General features: G+C 44.4%; 1 pseudogene; it reads left to right on the forward strand.

The window, feature by feature from the left end:
- The first annotated feature begins 1,597 nt into the window (after positions 1-1,597).
- Positions 1,598-1,716, forward strand: LOC134913656 (5S ribosomal RNA; annotated as a pseudogene).
- The last annotated feature ends 13,007 nt before the right edge of the window (positions 1,717-14,723 follow it).

Consider the following 14,723-nt stretch of genomic DNA (forward strand, 5'->3'; position numbering starts at 1 on the left):
CGATGTCCACTGGTAGCAACTATACTCACAGAAGTTCAGTGTGTGTGTGTGTGTGGGGGTTTGGAAAGGGTGTGGGTTCAGTGAGGTGGAGGTGTCTATCCGTGTCGCTGATCACCCCAAATCAGGGAATCACTTGTAGTGACTGCGGATGGTGTCCGAGGTGCTACGTGTGGTGGAGGGGTGGGTGCGGGAGGGGGTCCAGAGGTGTTGTGGGTGGTGGAGGGGTGGGTGCAGTGGCAAGGATGGCGGAAAGGGTGAAGAGGTGCTGTGGGTGGGGGAGGGGTAGGTGTAGAGGGGGCACGGATGGGGGAGGGGGTCTAGAGGTGCTGCGGGTGGGGGAGGGGCGGGTGCGGAAGAGGAGTGTAGATGCTGTTGGTGGGTGCGGGGGTGCCAGGGGTGGGCGGCGTGGATGGGGTCTGTAGATGCAGCTGGTGATGGAGGGGCAGGTGCGCGGTTTGTGGGTGCTATGGGTGGGGGAGGGGGCGGGAGTGCCGTGGGTGGGGGAGGGGGCGGGAGTACTGCTGGTGGGGGAGGGGCGTGTGCTGTGGGTAAGGGACGGATGTGGTGGGTGCCGCGGGTGGGGGAGGGGTCGGAGGGTGCTGCAGGTGTGAGTGCTATGGGTGGGGGAGGGGAGGGGCGGGGGTGCCGCGGTTTGTGGGTGCTACGGGTGGGGGGGCTAGAGTGCCGTGGGTGGGGGAGGGGGCGGGAGTACTGCGGGTGGGGGAGGGGCGTGTGCCGTGGGTAAGGGACAGATGTGGTGGTTGCTGTGGGTGACGCGGGTGGGGGAGGGTGCGGTGGGTGCTACAGGTAGGGGAGGGGGTGGGAGGGCCATGGGTGGGGGAGGGGCTGGGGGTGCTGCAGATGTGGCAGCTATGGGTGGGGGAGGGGTTGGGAGTGCCGTGGGTGGGGGAGGGGCGGCGGGTGCTGCGGGTGTCGGTGCCGCTGGTGGGAGGGTGTGGGGTGGCACGGGGCATGTGCCGCAGGTGGGGGATGGATGTGGTGGAGGCTGTGGGTGCCGCGGGTGGGAGGGTGTGGGGTGACGCGGGGCGTGTGCCGGGTGGGTGCCGCGGGTGGGAGGGGGGCGGGGGCGGCAGTCAGAGGTCATCTACGGCATTCTCCTCCAGACTGTGCGGCAGCTGAGCAGTCACTGGCTGCAGTGTCACCAGGGTGCAAGGAGTGTATGTACGGGGAGTGGGGAGAGAGGGGACTGGGCGGAGATGGGGAGGGAACTGGGCGGAGATGGGAAGACCGAGGGAGGGGACTGTTCCTGACCTGCATCCAGCCACCCAGATCTGTGACTGTGACTCCGCCCAGCATTAGAGGGGCAAGCACAGAGTCACAAGGCTATTATATAGGAGATTGTGCATGAGCACAGGCCAATAGTGTCAAACTTTATTAATATAACTATTTTCTTCCTTCCTTAATATCTTTACTTATTAAGTGGACTCTCATCTGGGATTCAGAAGAGACCCTCTGCCTAACGCAGACAGCAGATCCGCGATCTACATCTTTGTAAGCTATAATCTTGCTGACACTCCTTTTGAGCAAAATCATTTCAGGTGCACTCTCATTAGTGCGTCAGAGGTATATGTCAATTTTCTACTACCATACCTCAGTGCATTTGCCCAATCTCGTCTGATCTTGGAAGCTAAACGTTGTTGGGCTAGGTCAGTACCTAGAAGGGTGATCCTCAGGGAATACCAAGTGTAGTAGTACGGCATAAATATCTATCCTGACATATCACTAACACATGATTGTCTCTTCTTTCCTACTAAACCAGCAGTCTTGCACTTTTGACACATCCATAAACAATAAGTTGTAATAACAAGGAAGTAATTTAACAAGGAGAACAACCTATGTAGGGGTTGTTAAATGTGGATATCATGCATAATAAGGACATAATGAGGCCAATGTGAATCTGGTGTATAAGGTCCCATCACTACCAAAATCATAAGACCAAATAAGGTCTCATTAATACAAGCACTGCTTGAACTGGTGTGGTAGGGTACGGCTGCAGTACTGTTGGTGTCTGCATCTTTCTACCAATCTATAATTGATATAGACAAACCAGAACATACCTTATTTTTTACTTTTTTATTCATATTGCGTTTGGCTTTTCAACTGTTGGATACAAAATTAATATTATGTGTAAAATAATAAATGTTATATTTTAATCTACTAACATTCACATTCTTCATTATCAAGTTAAAATAATAGTGAACCCACACAAGAGTCTTCTTTTCTCTAACCTTGTTCTCCCTATGTTGGTGGCCTTCACACCCCCCTTTACACAATCTGGCCCCCATCACCCCCAGCCTGTGGTCCCCACACACCCCTTCACCTAATTTGGTCCTCATCACCCCCAGCCTGTGTCCCTAACACACACCATTTTACATAATGTGAACCCCATCACCCCCTGTTGCCCCCACACAACCCCCTATACCTAGTGTGACCCCATCTCCCCAACATGCGGGCCTCACACATTCTGGCACTCAATGTGGCCCCTGTCACACTGAACCCATGACCCTCACCCCCACTGCACTCAATGTACTCCCCTCTTTCCCCCATTGCTCATTAGCCATTCCCTCTTCTTGTGCGCCTCACCCCCTCACCCAGCTGCATTGTCACTATTCCTCCTAAGCCTTTGGCCTTGATCCAGGCAGGGCCATCTCCTACTCCCTGGCCTCATTGTTGGGAAGACAGCTGTCACATACGTCAGGGACACTCCGCCCACTTCCCTGCTGGTCCCGGGACACTCACCCTCCAGCAGGCGGTTGATCAGGCTATCCAATTTCAGTGTGTGAACGTTCTGTTAGTATGAGGGGCACGGATGAGACAAGTGTTTGGAGGGTATGATGGTCTCTGTAGTGCTATTTTTAAATCCAGGGGGTATCTTCAGGGAAGTAACCTCTCAATTCAGATACATTTGCTCAGATGCCATTATCATGTAGCATTATGTTATATTACCTGGAAGGGTTGTTATTATTATTAGTACCTGGGGTGAGTCTGCGGTGCGGTCCCCCCTTGACTCATGTGGCAAGGCCGCTTTAAGATAGCACACTGCGAGATCTTACTTAGCATCCCCTTAACACATTTATTAATTTTTGTATAAAGATTTTGCTTTCTTTTTATTAACATGTACTAACATTTTACGTTCTCGCATTGTGCTGCCCTGGGGTAGCTGGCCTTTCATGGTTTGTGTGATTCTGCACCCCAGGCCCAGACCTAGGGTTAGGGATCACCAGTATCAGAGGAACCACGTCAGTGCCTAGTGGCTTATCATATATTTGCAAATGTATGTAACTAAGACCTCTGGATTTCTATTCTATATATAGTTTTTCAAGTCTTGGTACAGTAACAGTTTGGTGTACTGGGGGTACACCGGGGGTTAATCTCCAATGTATTTCTTGGCTGATCAGACTGTCCGTGTTCATCCCTCCGATCACAATCACAGTGATTGCACTTCTCTCCTTGCTGATGCCCATGGATCCTCTCCGCAGCTGGTAAGTAGATGTGCCTGGCCTGGCCCAGTTGGCTCTGGATCTGCTGCAGCGCATCACTGCCACCCCCCCAACAGTATGACAACTGTTCCTGCGATCAGTGCCGCAAGCGCGGACAGGAGGCAGCACTGTGGTCCACTGCCATGACAGGTGCTGACGGGCTCTTGAGACCTAGTGGGCCCTAGTGGCTGCGGCAGGCATGGCGTGTGTGAAGGGGTGCCGGACATTAGGGGGTGCCTCTGTGCACCAGGCACCCCCCATGTGCGTGCCTAAGTATAGTACCAACCAATCAGTCTGTAACATGGCAGTTAGTAGTTGATTGTCTGATACTTATCTTCATGCATTTTATCTCTCTCTCCAAGGCTTAGTACATAAACTCTTAGTCTAGCTGGACAAGATATATTTTACTATGTTTCAGGGTTTTATTATTATTATTATTATTATTATTAAAATTATTCTGGTTGAAGATCAATTTCTGCAAACATTCATTTTTAATTTGCATACAGTACCATACCTCCCAACTGTCCCGATTTTTCGTGGGACAGTCATTTTTTGTAGGACTGTCCCGCTGTCCACCCGCTGGCCACAGTGTCCCACATTGGGGGGGGCAGTTGGAAGGCTCCAGACGCTCAGTTCAGAGCAGAGGTGAATAGACGCTGTGCGCATGCGCACAGCGTCTATTCACTAGAGACTAGAGATGGAGGGACAGTGTGCATGCCAGCATCTCCCAGAGTGCTGGCTATGCTCCTATACTGATGAAAATGGGGGCATGGCTCGCTATCGCGGCACTCCCACTAAGCCATGCCCCCTTTTCTATAGGCCATGCCCCCTTTTTGGCCAGGTGTGGCTTTCCGCTCCAATTTGACCTTCCTTTACTTCTACCAATGTTGGGAGGTATGCAGTACAGTACCTTGTTTTTATGGGATATTCAGTTAAATACAACTTTCTGTTGTGTGTTTGTAACCCTGCTAATTTAACTAAATGTAATGACAATGTAATAGTGCAATGTATGTATTTTTATATTTTGTATGTATTTGTATGTATTTTTGTAATTTGCATTTAATGCTGCTTTGCATTTGGATGACTATAATACATGCCGCAAGTAACAGAAACATTTACACTGGCCATAATTGCTACCTTTTGGTCATTCAAAAATAGATGTTTGCCTTTAAAATTGTACTTATTTTGACTAACCGTGAAAATATTTGAAGTTGTACATATTGAAATTGTAGTCAAGTCCGCATATCCAATTATAAGTTCCAAAAGGCCTGCAATTACTGGTTGAGACACACAGTGCATCAAACAATTAAGCCAGTCTTGTTATTGAGAGAATGTTAATGCTTACAAATCCTGCACTTAGAATCAGCTTTGTAGCAATCTGCATGTTCTAAATCACACATTTCCATTTGTAGTTAGGACTTGAATGCTGTGAAAATTAGGACTGTGGAGTGTTTTGTATAACTATAGTAATAATTCATGCTTAAAAACAAGAACCGTATAAAGAGTGTGAATATACAGTAACTGGCTGTCATGTAAGGAACAAACAGCAGGACCAAATTAAGCCTTGGTGGAAGGAGGGGTTGTATATTGGATTGTGCATGCCTCCCAACATAGGGCCTAATTCAGACCTGATCACAGCAGCAAACTTTTTTCATCCAAGTTCCAAGGGGTAAAGTTAGCACATAGGAAGGCTAGGGTTTAAATCAACCTCAAGTGTGCATTACTAAAAGTAAATATTTTGTACCAGAATCCTCTGATATGTCCACATTCCCAAAAGCTGTGATAAAAAGTGGATGAGGAGTGAGAACACTTTGGACAAGAGCCGGTTTCTTCCGGGACAAAGTGTTTCCTCTGTGCTTGAGATATATAAACTCTACACGTTGTTTTGATATGGACTTCCTGTAAAGAAGCCAATTGCAATATACATAAGGTAATATCTAGAGATGAGCGGGTTCAGTTCTCTGAGTACCGAACCCCCCCCGAACTTCAAGCTTAGAGCCCGAATCCGAGTCTGACTCGGGACTTCCTGCCAGACTCGGAAACCAGAACGAGGCAAAACGTCATCATCCCGCTGTTGGAATCTCGCGGGTTTTGATTTCCATATAAACAGCCATGCATTGCCACAATTTTCACTCTGGACTTGGAGGGTGAGAGATAAAGACCTGTCTCTCTCTGTGGGTGGTGGCATCGGGTGGGGTTAGTGTGTGCTCTGTATGGGTGCTGCTGCAGTCACTGTGGTGTACCTGTGCTGTGTGGTGTAGCGGTGCTGTCCTGGCTGTCACTGGTGTTTCATGTGCTGTAGCTCTACATGGGTGTTGCTGTCCTGGCTGTCACTGTGTTGTACAGAGTGCAGGGGCACTGTCCTCCTGTATGCTGGAAAATATAGGAGTGCTGCTGGCCCTGTATGTTGTAATAATCCAGGGTGCAGTTGTTAAAAATTAAAAGCACACTGCTCCTGTATGCTGTAAAATATTGGGGTGCTGCTGGCCCTGTATGTTGTAAAAATTCAGGGGTGCAGTTAAAAACTAAAAGCACACTGCTGTATGCTGTAAAATATAGAGGTGTTGCTGTTCAAATAACACTACACTGGCCCTGTATTTTGTAAAAATTCAGGGATGCAGTTGTTAAAAATTAAAAGCACACTGCTCCTATATGCTTTAACTTATAGGGGTGCTGCTGGCCCTTTATGTTGTAAAAATTCAGAGGTGCAGTTGTTAAAAATTAATAGTGCACTGCTCCTGTATGCTGTAAAATATTGGGGTTCTCCTGGCCCTTTATGTTGTAAAAATTCTGGGATGCAGTTAAAAATGAAAAGCACACTGCTGTATGCTGTAACATATAGGGGTGCGGCAGGCCCTGTATGTTGTAAAAATTCAGAGGTGCAGTTTTTAAAAATTAAAAGCACACTGCTCTTGTATGCTGTAAAATATAGGGGTGTTGTTCAAATAACATTACACTGGCCCTGTATGTTGTAAAAATGCAGGGGTGCAGTTAAAAATTAAAAGCACACTGCAGTATGCTGTAAAATATAGGGGTATTGCTGTTGAAATAACATTACACTGACCATGTATGCTATAAAAATTTGGGGGTGCAGTTGTTTAAAATTAAAAGAACACTGCTGTATGCTGTAAAATATAGGGGTGCTGCTGGCCCTGTATGTTGTAAAAATTCAGGGGTGCAGTTAAAAATTAAAAGCACACTGCTGTATGCTGTAAAATATAGGGGTGTTGCTGTTGAAATAACATTACACTGACCATGTATGCTATAAAAATTTGGGGTGCAGTTGTTTAAAATTAAAAGAACACTGCTGTATGCTGTAAAATAGGGGGGTGCTGTTGGCCCTGTATGTTGTAAAAATTCAGGGTTGCAGTTGTTAAAAATTAAAAGCACACTGCTGTATGCTGTAAAATATAGGGGTGCTGCTGGTCCTGTATGTTGTAAAAATTCAGAGGTGCAGTTGTTAAAAATTAAAAGCACACTGCTGTATGCTGTGGAATATAGTGGTGTTGCTGGCCCTGCATGTTGTAAAAATTCAGGGGTGCAGTTAAAAATTAAAAGCACACTGCTGTAAAATATAGGGGTGTTGCTGTTCAAATAACATTACACTGACCCTGTATGCTATCAAAATTCAGGAGTGCAGTTGTTAAAACTTAAAAGCACACTGCTGTATGCTGTAAAATATAGGGGTGTTGCTGTTCAAATAACATTACACTGGCCCTGTATGTTGTAAAAATTCAGGGGTGCAGTTGTTATAAATTAAAAGCACACTGCTGTATGCTATAAAATATAGGGGTACTGCTGGCCCTGTATTTTGTAAAAATTCAGATGTGCAGTTGTTAAAAGTTAAAAGCACACTGCTGTATGCTGTGAAATATAGGGGTGCTACTGGCCCTGAATGTTGTAAAAAATCAAGGGTGCAGTTAAAAATTAAAAGCACACTGCTGTATGCTGTAAAATATATGGGTGTTGCTGTTCAAATAACATTACACTGACCCTGTATGCTATAAAAATTCAGGTGTGCAGTTGTTAAAAATTAAAAGTACACTGCTGTATGCTGTAAAATATAGGGGTGCTGCTGGCCCTGAATGTTGTAAAATTTCAAAGGGTGCAGTTAAAAATTAAAAGCACACTGCTGTATGCTGTAAAATATAGGGGTGTTGCTGTTCAAATAATATTACACTGACCCTGTATGCTATAAAAATTCAGGGGTGCAATTGTTAAAAATTAAAAGAACACTGCTGTATGCTGTGAAATATAGGGGTGCTGCTGGCCCTGAATGTTGTTAAAAATCTAGGGTGCAGTTAAAAATGAAAAGCACACTGCTGTATTTTGTACAATAAATGGGTGTTGCTGTTCAAATAACATTACCCTACCCTGTATGCTATAAAAATTCTGGGGTGCAGTTGTTAAAAATTAAAAGCACACTGCTGTATGCTGTAAAATATAGGGGTGCTGCTGGCCCTGAATGTTGTAAAATTTCAAGGGTGCAGTTAAAAATTAAAAGCACACTGCTGTATGCTGTAAAATATAGGGGTGTTGCTGTTCAAATAACATTACACTGGCCCTATATGTTGTAAGAATTCAGGGGTGCAGTTGTTAAAAATGTAAAGCACACTGCTGTATGCTGTAAAATATAGGGGTGTTGCTGTTCACCTGTTAGCTTAGTCATCCAGCTACCTCGTTGCACCTCTTTTTTTTCTTTGCATTATGTGCTCACTGGGGCCTAGTTTTTGAAAATGCCATTTTGTCTGACACTGCAATGCCACTCCTAGATGGGCCAGGTGTTTGTGCCACCCACTTGTGTCGCTTAGCTTAGTCATCCAGCTACCTTGTTGCACCTAATTTTTTTATGCATTATGTGCTCTTTAGGGCCTAGTTTTTAAAAGTGCCATCATGTCTGACACTGCAGTGCCACTCCTAGATGGGCCAGGTATTTGTGCCGCACACTTGTGTCGCTTAGCTTAGTTGTCCAGCTACCTCTGTGCAACCTTTTGGCCTAAAAACAAAATTGTCAGGTGTGAGGTGGTCAGAATAAACTGGAAATGAGTGGAAATTAATGTTATTGAGGTTAATAATACCGTAGGATCAAAATTACCCTCATATTCTGTGATTTGAGCTGGGTTTTTTTTTTCCAAAAATCATCCAGTTCTAAAACCAAAACCCCTAGCATCGATAACGGTAAAAGACGCCAGCTGTCCAACAATTTAGAGATGGATGATATACTGTAGTAGAGGAAAAGTTTAGTTTATATAAACTAGAGATACGTGATGGGCAGGGGCATTTTAAGAGAGGAGGGGACCCCTGTGCAGTCTCCGTCATGGGCCCCCTCCTCTCCGGCAGCAGTAGACTCTGGAATAATGCCAAAGTCTACTGCGCATGCGCAGGTCTCCGGGAACATGGCGCCCGTGCCTTGTTCCCGGGGACACCTCCAGTGCGCATGAGCAAATCACTCGGAAATGGCCACGGCAGCCATTTTCTGAGTGATATGTGCCCGCACAGCAGGACCTCCGTCGCCGGACTCCAGAGGGGTAAATAAATTCTTTGGGTGCAGTGTGTGTGGTGTGTGCCCCCCTGGAACCAGGGGCCCGTGTGCACCGCACACACTGCACCCATTATAGAGATACCTAACTCCTCCAGTCACTATACCTTGATAATGTGGTGATTGTCTAATAGATATTGCCATGGGCAGGGTGACAGGGGTCAACACTGTCTAGTCCCTCTTTCAATATAAAAAGGGTCTGATAAGATGCCATTACAAGGAATTTGTGTAGCAGGGGCTATATACAGTGTCATTAAAAAGGGAATAAATCTCATAGGGAATCTGAAACGTAGCAATGTATCATATAAGTGATCCCAGTGCACCATGTCAAATACTTTCTCAGCATCCAAAGATAATAAAGTTCTAGATTTGCCAGAAATGGCGTATTGGGAATCACAAATCACTGACAGCACTTTCCTTATATTTACAATTGAGGCTCGGACCATAATTATTACCAGTTATTTATATAGCGCACATAAATTCCGCAGCACTTTACCGAGAATATTTGGCCATTCAGTCCCTTCCCCAGTGGAGCTTACAAACTAAGGGGGTCATTTTGAGTTAATCACTCGCTAGCTATTTTTTGCAGCACTGCGAACAGATAGTCGCCGCCTATAGATGAGTGCATGTTCGCTTTGCAAGTGTGCGAACACATGTGCAGCCGAGCGGTACAAAAAAGTAGCTCAGAACTTACTCAGCGACTGCGATCACTTCAGCCTGTTCTTGTCCGGAATTGACGTCAGACACCCGCCCTGCAAACGCTTGGACACGCCTGCATTTTTCCAAACACTCCCAAAAAATTGGTCAGTGGCCACCCACAAACGCCCTCTCCCTGTCAATCTCCTTGTGATCGGCTGTGCGAATGGATTCTTTGTTAAATCCATTGCTCAGCAACGATTCGCTTTGTACCCATACGACGCGCCTGTGCATTGCTGTGCATACGCATGCGCAGTTGTGACCTGATCGCAGCGCAGCGAAAAATCATAGCGTGCGATCAGGTCGGAATGACCCCCTAAATTCCCTACCACATGTACCCACACACACTTTCATGCTAGGGTTCATTTTGTTGGGAGACAATTAACCTACCAGTATATTTTTGGATTGGGGGAGGAAACAGGAGTATCCAGAGGAAACCCATGCAAGCACTGGGAGAATATACAAACTCAACACAGGGCCATAGTGGGATTCAACCCATGACCTCAGTGCTGTGAGGCAGTAATGCTAACCATTACACCGTCCCTGTCTGATCCTGGTGTATAATACTGGCTAGTATTTATTTTAATCTATCAGCTAAAATTTTGGTTAACAATTTATAATCAGAGTTGAGGAGAGATATAGGATGATAAGACTAAGGATCAGACAGGTCCCTCCTAGGTTTGGGAATATCGTTAAGTATTGCCGAAATAAAACATTTGGGCATAGTCTGTGAATCCAAAATCTTATTAAACACTGCTGTTAGAGTAGAGGTGATGCGTGGAGCCATAAGTTTGCAGAATCCTGAAAAAAGCCCATCCGGGCCAGGGGCCTTTCTCGTTTTTAGACCTGATATCGCTTTTGTAACCTCCACTTCGGATATTAGGGCCGTCAATAAAGAACCCTGTGATTCTGAGACCTGAGGGATCGGTAACCCCTCTCAAAAGTCCCTACCAGAATTACCTCTTACGTGCGAGTCTGAATATAGATTTGCATAAAAATTCTTGAGTACCAAGGCAATCTGAGCATTAGAAGTAGTCTTATCCCCATCCTGCGTCTGGAGAGGATGCACTACCATTGGAGGCCTCTGTCCCTTCAATAAGTTAGTCAGTAGTCTACCAGCTTTATTGCCATGTCTATGAAATCCTTCAGAAAGGAGTACCTAGACTCCATTTTAACAAATAACCCATCAAAAATAGTTTTGGCCTCTGTATATCTATTTTTTTACTTTAACATAGGGTGAGATCTGTAGTCTTGGAAGGCCTCAGTCTTTGAAGGTAATCAGGGTGTCTGTTCTTACAAATAGAAGAGGTACAGGATGTAACCTCCCCCCTTATTACCATTTTCGCAGCTTGCCAAAACAAGATAGGGTCATCCATAACTATGTGTTCATTATTAATCCGATACTCCTCCCATGCTGCTTCGACTTAGTTTCTAAATTTGAGTGACTGATAAATTTGAGGGATAGCACGAAGATCGATACTGCATCCTCTCCGTAGTGATGTTCGATTCTAACCACACCACTGCATGGTCTGACATTGTAACAGGTTCCATAGTCACCTGTGAAACGTTTGCCAATAATATGTGAGAAAGTAACATGTAATCTATTCTGGACATGGCATCAGAAGCGGCTGATAAACACAAATAATCTCTTTTCACTGGATTTAACACTCTATACATAGTTACATAGTTACATAGTTGTTGAGGTTGAAAAAACCTTCCTACCTCTATGTCTGTCTTTGCCCAGTTTTGTTCTATAACTGTTGTTCTAATTGTAAAGTGCAACGGAATATGCTGCGCTATATAAGAAACTGCTAATAATAAATAATAAAAAAGACAAATGTCCATCGAGTTCAACCTGTATTATAAATTTTATATTAATTAAGTGCTGTATCCTTGGATATTTCTTTCAGCTAGGAATTTATCTAATCCATTTTTAAACTTATTAAGTGAACCCACCATTACTACCTTCTCTGGCAGATAATTCCAAATCCTTACTGCTCTTACTGTGAAGAACCCTTTTCTCCGTCGTGTATGATTTTTTTTCCTTCTAACTTCAGGAGGTGTCCTATTTTGCGGTTTTTTTTTATAAACAAATCGTTTGATAAATCCTTGTATTGTCCCTTTATGTATTTATAAATATTAATAATGCCCCCTCTCAATCACCTCTTTTACAGTGTAAACAAATCTAACCTTTTGAGTCTTTCCTCATAATTCAGTGCCTCTAACCCCTTAACCAGTTTGGTGGCTCGCCTCTGAACCCTTTCGAGTACCAAGATATTTTTTTTATAGTGAGGTGCCCCGAACTGTACACAATATTCCAGGTGTGGCCGCACCAATGATTTATACAGTGGCAGGATTACACTTTCATCCCTTGTCTCCATTCCCCGTTTTATGCATGCTAACACCTTATTTGCTTTAGTTGCTGTATTTTGACATTGCGTACTGCTACTAAGTTTATTATCGATGAGCACCCCCAAATCTTTTTTAACTACCGTTATCCCTACTTTTTTCCCATTTAGTTTATATGCTGCCCGATTGTTCTTGGTCCCAAAGTGCATAACTTTACATTTGTCTATATTGAACCTCATTCTCCATTTATCCGCCCAGACCTCAAGTCTAGATAAGTCATTCTGTAGAGACTCAACATCTTTGTCTGAATTAATTACCCTACATAGTTTAGTATTGGCTGCGAAAATTGCCACTGTGCTTTCTAGGCCCACGCCTAGGTCATTAATGAATATGTTAAACAGCAATGGCCCGAGTACTGAACCCTGCGGTATTCCACTGAGCACTGAGGCCCATTCAGAGAACATCCCATTAATCCCCACTCGCTGTTCCCTGTTGTGCAGCCAATTACTCACCCAAGTACAAATAGTGTTTCCTACCCTAAGCTCTCTTAGTTTGAAAATTAGTCTCTTATGTGGGACCTTGTCAAAGGCCTTAGCGAAATCCAAAAAGACCACATCCACTGCTTTACCCTGATCAATATTATCGCTCACTTTCTCGCAGCTTATTGAGTTAGTTTGACATGACCTGTCCTTCACAAAACCATGCTTATTCTTAGTAATAACCTTGGAGGTATCCAAGTGCTCTAGTATGCTATCCCTTAATATACCTTCCAATATTTTCCCCACTATAGATGTCAAACTTATCGATCTATAGTTACCGGGATGAGTTTTAATACCCTTTTTAAATATTGGGACAACCTCTGCTATACGCCAGTCCTTCGGTATCATACCTGATGCAATTGACTCGCTGAAGATCAAATATAGGGGTCTAGATACCTCTGCGTTAAGTTCTATAAGAACCTTGGGGTGAAGTCCATCCAGCCCAGGATATTTTTTTTATCTTAATTTTACTTAGTCTCTCCTGGACTGCTTCCTTGTTTAACCAATAACTTAGCAATGGGTCATAATTATAGGTTATGTTGTGCTCTACTCTCGTCAACCTAACAGTTATAGACTTTTGAGACTGTCTAACACAGGCATTCCCAACCACGGTCCTCAAGGCACACCAACAGTGCAGGTTTTAGAGATATCCAGGCCACAGCACAGATGGTTAAATCAAAATAACTGAGGTACTAATTAAGTCACCTGTGCTGAAGCCTGGATATCACTAAAACCTGCACTGTTAGTGTGCCTTGAGGACTGTGGTTGGGAATGCCTGGTCTAACAGTTGTAGACTTTGAGCAAACGCAGATACACCAAACTTAAGGGGCTTTACTTGTTTGTCTAACTGGATGAATGATATTAAAGTCCCCACATACGCATAGTCTCCGTTGCCAGCATACTGACGATCAGGATGCCGTTGTCGATATACTGATGGCCAGCATCCCGATCATCGTAAATCCCACTGATCCCTGGTTTAGAGTTAAAAGGGGCAGATAGTATCACTTTCCATTTTAAAATGTTAAGCTTAAGCATTTCCTGGGCAACTAAATGTGTTTCCTGTAGAACCACTACGTCTAACTGTAGTTTTTTTAAATACATCAAAAGTTTTTTCCTCTTTTGTGGGGAGTTAATACCTCCCATATTCCATGTACCTATTTTCAATCCGGACATATAATATTAGCGCAAAGTTGTACACAACAAAAGGAGCAATGGCAATTTTTCTCTAGCAGATTGCAGACCCGTATTACCCATAAAGCAATATTATAACAGGCAAGATAAGTTAGGCAATAGTGTGTGCATAAATAAGAAAAGATGAGGTAGAAACAGAAAAATAATAAAACAGTAAACCATAAGGACAAGTCTCCAATTCCAGAAGTTAAGAATGCCAGAAGCGTACTTCCGGGCATAACAGTAGGGTTGGATTGATCCAAGTTGAGAAGCGAAGCTCCAGGCCAACCACACCCCACAAAACACAGCAAAATAGTCAAGTGCTTAAAACAAAGCGTATCTGTCCTTAGCCCAATTGTAAAGTAGCAGAATTATAACGAGTAAAAGTAATGAAGAAACTTGGGCACAGTACATAGAGAGGCAGGGATTTTTTTTCTTCTTTCTCCTGTATCCATACCGTCATAGCACACACAGTTCCAATACTTCATGTCTCCTTGCCGTACCTTTCTAATGACCATAAAAGTTGCTGAAGAGTGGACAATACCAATAGAGGAAGCAATATCAGGGTACTCAAGCATCCAAGATATCAGCATGGTCTTCACGGCTCTTTGCTTCCTCCTGGAGATACAGTATGCGTCCGCACCCGCCACAGATAGAAAGTCCACAAACGATGTGCCATCATAGATCCTGACATGTGCCGGGTAAAGAAATGCAATGTTTTTGCTTTGCTGGATTAATTTGGAACATAGTGGGGAGGGCAGCCAGACTTGGAGGCTTAAAGTCTTGTTTATGTGCCTTGTAAGGGAGGGCAGCAACCTTCGTTCATGCCGCTGCCGGAACCAGGATCGTTCTAGGCTCCAGTGTTTCCTGTGATTATTTTCCAGTGACTACTCTGCTTCTCCATGTCCTGTTGTTGCCTGCATTACCACC

The sequence above is a fragment of the Pseudophryne corroboree genome, chromosome 4, assembly GCF_028390025.1.
Source record: "Pseudophryne corroboree isolate aPseCor3 chromosome 4, aPseCor3.hap2, whole genome shotgun sequence".
Classification (NCBI taxonomy): Eukaryota; Metazoa; Chordata; class Amphibia; order Anura; family Myobatrachidae; genus Pseudophryne; species Pseudophryne corroboree.